Here is a 6,089-nt window from a genome sequence, read left to right on the forward strand (position 1 = left end):
TATAAATATTTACTAGTATCGACCCACGAAGATTAGGCCGGCTAGAGTTACAACAGTAAAATAGTTTGATATACATAACATATCTCTCCACATATACATCAAAAGTCTCTAAAGGCAAGTTTTCAAAATGAATATATTATATGAGTTTTTCCAAAACAAGGAGAGAATCTAGAACCAAAACAGAAACAAAAAGTCTCTTTTGCCATCTTCCAGATAAAACTCCTGCTCACTGAGGAGCGTTGGGACTTGCATCTGAAAAATAGAAATATATATGGGTGAGAATCCAAACCACCGAGTTCTCAGTAGGGTAAAAGTTCCGAATTGATACAATATAAGGTAATAGGAACTCTCTTAGAAATCTTAATTTTCAAAGTTTCATTGATCCGAGCCTAGGATTCTCGTAAACCAGAAAATGACAATTTGCCTAAGGGATTCTAATCTATCTATTTATTCTCAGTTTTTCACAAATATCCAATCACTACATCATATCAAGAACAACCCTTAGTGTCACCATCACCAACATAAGGGATATCTCAGTTATTCAAACACATACAAAACAATACAAGGAATACACAAATAGAGATAACAGATAAATCAAGTAGCTCAAATAGCATATAAATAGAATTATTCAACAAGGCAAACCAAAATACAAGATGCACACCCAATCATACACACAAATGCGAATGATGCATGCCTGCCCTACTAGCCATGAGCTCACGCGTCGGTTTTATTTCCAGAACCCGACATGAGTAAGCAGGATTAACCAAGTGTCCTTACCCATAGGTTCCACAAGCAAGCGAGATTCACCAACCATCCTTGCCTGGAACACACAAGCGAGATTAACTACCGTCCTTGCCTATTACATTAGTCTATGAGTAAGCCGGATTCACCATTATCCTTACCGGGTGCCTCGAACAAGCGAGATTAACCAAGAGTCCTTGTCCGAAACAAATATTAGTCAATGTGCAAGCGGGATTAACCACCGTCCTTGCCATTGCAGTAAATTTCAAGCAAGCAGGATTAACCACCGTTCTTATCCAGAAAACCAAAACAAGCGGGATTAACCATCGTCCTTGCCCATAATTTTCTAAAAATAAATCATAAATAAATATAATAAATCATAAATATCTCATTATTTAATTTTCAAAAATTCAAGGTCTTACACTCGGAGCCTATAAAACAGCCTTCAAAATCCCAATCAGCATGTCACCATATCAACTAGTTTATGGTAAAACTTGCCATCTACCTGTTGAATTGGAGCATAGAGCATATTAGGCGAACAAATTCTTGAATTTTAATGCCAAAGCTTTAAGTGAAAGAGGACTGCTACAACTCAATGAACTTGATGAGTTTACGAGTGAGGCATATGACAATGCTCAGCTATACAAGGAGAGAACAAAAAGATAGCATGACAAAAGAATCATCTCAAGAAATTTTGAACCGGGGCAGAAGGTCTTGTTGTTTAATTCACGGTTGAAGTTATTTTCTAAAAACTCAAGACAAGGTGGCCTGGATCTTTTGTGGTGAGTAAAGTGTCTCCTTATGGACATATATAGGTAATGGAAGAAAACACAGGAAGAAAATTCACGGTGAATGGGTAGAGACTAAAGCACTATCTTCGAGAGAAAATAGACCGACAAAAATTGGTCTAACTTCTATCCTAGAAAGTGCTAAAAGTCAAGCTAGTGATGTTAAAAGAACGGCTTATTGGGAGAAAATCCAATCACTTAGTATCCTTTTGCTTATTTAGTTAATTTTTATTTCTTTATTGATGTGTCAAGATCCATAAAAACTAGCAGGGGTGCTCAACGCCCAACACTGACGCCCAGCACCCATGAAGAAGGAAAGGCATAGTGCCTAGTGCCAAGGGTTGGCGCCCAACACCAACTAGCTGAGCTCGTTACGATGCATGACGCCCAGCTCCAATGAACAAACTAAACAATTAAAATGCATGGCGCCCAACGCCCATGCTTGGAACCCAGCGCCATGACTGGCGCCCAGTGCCTGCGATGTTGGACCAAGGAGGGGTGTCCACTGCCAGTGGGTTCCGCCTAATGCCAACGAAGCTCCTTATATTGCATGGCACCCAGCGCCCATGATTGGCGCCCAACTCCTTAAAAGCCATTGATTTTCTGCTCATAGTTTTTCCTGGATTCTAATTTTATTAGTCTATTTTTTGTTGTTGCATGGTCAGAAGAAGAAGAGGCCCAAGAGACTGATGAAGATGAGGATTGAAAAGCTCACAAGAAGTGATTTTATTGAGGTTTTTCATTCTCTGTTACTAGTCATATGTCTTTTACTACTTTGTTTTCTTTTGCACGGTGTGTATGATATTTTTGTGTTTTCAATTTTTTTTCTTTTGTTTTCATTTGTTTAGGCTTTAATTTATTTAATTTTGTTTTATTATTTTTGTCCAAAATTTGTATGCATCAGAGAATATCTACTGAAGTAATTGAAAAAAATAAAAAAATGTTAAATAAGATTAAGAAAAATGTGGGTGAGGTGAAAAAAGATGTGATTACATAATGGGTTCAGTATGTGTCAAATTTGAGAACAAGATCTAGAAAATTATTATAGATATCCTTAAAAAAGTCTAAAACCATAATGCATTTAGAATGATAAGAATTGTGAATGTAAAAAAACAAATAAAAAATAAAAAAAAGGGAAAAAGAAAAAGAAAAATAACCAAGGGTTGGAATATCATGTCTAGGATCCATAAGATAAAAAAAATTTCTAGTTACGTGCTTTTGGTGTTATTCTGTCAAGGAGAGACTTGGATGAGTAAATTCGATGGGTACTTTATCACCTGATACCTTGAACCAACTAGTTCGAGAGTATCAATTGAAAATCTATACTAAAGAGTTACTTTAAGACAAAATATTGAGAGTCCAGAGACTCTAAGCACCAATGTCTGGGATATATGGGATAAAAAGATTAAAAGATATCCCTAGTTATGTGCTTGTGGTGTTATTGTGTCAAGGAGGGACTTGAGTGAGTAAATAAGAGAGGTGCTTTATTATCCGATACCTTGAGCTAACTGGTTTGGGAATATCGATTGAAAATCTATACTAAAGAGTTGTCTTGAGACAAAATATTTAGAGTTAAAGTGCAAGTATCTCCCCCTGATTAAGAAAAAAGTGTTGAATATTACAATCACAAGAGCTGAAAAGGAAAAGCGAGTTCATGATTAAAAACTATAAAAAAGATATCTATAATATCATCCACATTAGATTCTTAAATATTCATAGTTATAATTTATAGGATCATGGGACTAATGGAAGGCCATATGTGATCACATAAACCACTAAAAACTTAATCGCATATCAGAACTAGATTTCATGAAATAATTCTTCAATTCCCATCACTAAGATAATCTCTGTTCTTTTTGTTTCTTGGGAATAAGAAAAGTTTTAAGTTTATTGTTGTAATACCTTGACATCTTTACTAGTTTATTTTAGTATTTATTTTAATAAAAATTAGTAATTTTCTTAGGATAATTGAGGTTTTCACAGCTAATCTATTTTATTTGGAGTAGTGTTAGACTTGTTGTGTATTTAGGATATTTTCAAGAAAATTTAGATGACGAGAAGAAAAGTCAAAAATAATCACGGAAGGTGGGACGCCCAACGCTAACCCACTTGCGCCTAGCACTCATGAAGCCATCAAATGTGGGCACCCGGAGCCAAAAAATGTCAAAGGTGGGTGCCTAGTGCCCAAAAATATTAAGGGTGTGCACCTAAGCACCCAAAATTGGCACCCAGTGCCAATCCCCCTGCGCCCAATGCCAACTCCTCAGCACTCAAGATTTTCTCACACCCAAGGGCCCTAGCACCAAGTGCCTAACCTTGACGCGTAATGTCTTCGAAGAACAAAGAAAAAACTTTCCAGCGCCCATGATGAGCAACACAATTTGCACTTAGCGCCCATGATCAAGACCAACCAAAGAAGCCCTGGTGCCTAGCACAACGGGCCAGCACCCAGCGCCCATACACTCAAACCCAGTCTTCCTTCAGCAACAATAGACATTTTACACGGTCCACACACTCCAAAAATTTAATATTCGATTTCAGTTAGTTTAGATTTAAGATTGTGTTTAGTTTATCTTGTCCTTCTAAAAAAGATAATATTAGGTTTGGTTTAAATTTAAACATTAGGTTAAGATTTAGATTATAAATAAGCTGGAGACTAATAGTCTTAGCATCCATCATTCATTAGCATATTTCATCTTTTGTTTTGTTTGTCTCCATGAGTCACTATTTCCTTTGTGTTAGGATTAGGAGCTCTGATCTGTTTAGTTTTATGAATTGATAATGATTGTTCTTTTTGTTGATTTGTGCATTGATAATTTTAAGAGCTTGAGTTTCGTTTTATCTAAATTATTAAAGGTATTGGAAAATATCTCTAGTCTGTCTTGGCTTTCTTTATTATGCTCGGAAAGTTATTATTAGGATTAGCTTGAAACTCATTCTCGTAACTTTTCAATTGACTAGGAATAGCTTTAAACGTTATATGACATTAAATCAAAATTGCACTTTAATCCTCTTAATGTTAATTAATTGACCAAAAAATTGGCTATTGGTTAAGATGAGAGAAATTAAATCATCAAGGGATTGGGATTTGATTATATATAATTTATCGTGAAAATATATTTGTATGAATTAAGGTAATAAACATAAATGTTTCTTTTTCTGAGAATTAAACATCTATGAACCCATAACATCTTCATCCACTATCAATCCATCTCATCATTGCTCAGTTTTTATTGATATTGCTTTAAGTTCGATTCTTCCTCTTACAAAAGTTCGTTAATCTAATTAGAATTTCAATTAGACATTGTTTGTTCAATCCTTTAATTCTCGTGAGAATGATACCCACTCGTTGTAATATCACTTGAATCAATTTGGTGCATTTGCCAAAGTTCCCGTCAGACACCAGAAATTTGCAAAAAATCAAAATTGAATTAGAGGTCAAACTCAAAGTATAAAAAAATGGGACACTGAAAAATAATTGAAAAAATTAAATCGATTAAATTAAAGAAAAACTCACCACAAATACAATGGCAATGATGAAATATTAATCAAAATTCTAAAGAGAGAAAGACTTAGAGAGAAAATTCATTGAGTGAGAGTGAGAAAGTAAAGAGAAAAGGGAGGTTTTTGAAATGAGGGGGAGAGGGAATGGGTTCCGTTTTAAATTCGATCGCTTAAGTCGTCGATAAAATTGTATATTGACGGCGTCAAAATGCACCATTTTATTAATGGAATTTTACCAACGGTTTACCAATAGTGAGTCAATAATAAGGTTGGCGTACAGAAAAATAATTTATTTCTCGTTATAAATTTAAATAAATATTTAATGTCCTTTACTAAAAGCTCGGCCATCGGTATTTAATAATTAAATTATTTTTTAAATAAAATAATTTTTCGCCGTTAATAAACTTATTTCAAAAATTTTAGTATTAGTTATTTACTCACGACCATATCGTAGGTAACCACTTACGTTGGTAATATATTTATGCATCTACTAGTGTCAAGATGGCGTCAAATTTTGTTGACTACTTGCCTATTGATAAACTTAATATTTGAAAAAAATAATTTTTTTTTATTTTATCGACGCCTTCGTGGTCAAGCCATCGGTAACCTCCGCCTCCACAACTTCTGTTGATAGCGTCTTAGGTAAGTAGCGTGTGTGTAGCAGTGATAGTAGTTAATATTAGGTTTAATTACTCTATTGGTTCCTATAGTTTTGCGAAATTTTTAATTAGGTCTCTATACTTTTTTTCCTTTTAATTGAGTCCTTGCACCAAATTTTTTTTTTTAATTGAGTCTCAAGACTTCTTTTTCCTTTTATTTAAGTCCCTGCCTATACAATTAAGCCAATTACTATCAAGAGAGACCTAATTGAAAAAAAATTTGGTGCAAGAACCCAATTAAAAAAACATATAGGGACCTAATTAAAATTTTCGCAAAATTATAGAGACCAACAAAGTAATTAAACCTCAATATTAAGGTTTTATGTTTGTTACAAAAAAAATAATTAAAAATCTTAATTCATTTTTTTAGTTATTTTTTTAATTTCTAAATAGAACT

Source organism: Arachis ipaensis, chromosome B01 (assembly GCF_000816755.2).
Source record: "Arachis ipaensis cultivar K30076 chromosome B01, Araip1.1, whole genome shotgun sequence".
In the NCBI taxonomy this organism is placed as follows: domain Eukaryota; kingdom Viridiplantae; phylum Streptophyta; class Magnoliopsida; order Fabales; family Fabaceae; genus Arachis; species Arachis ipaensis.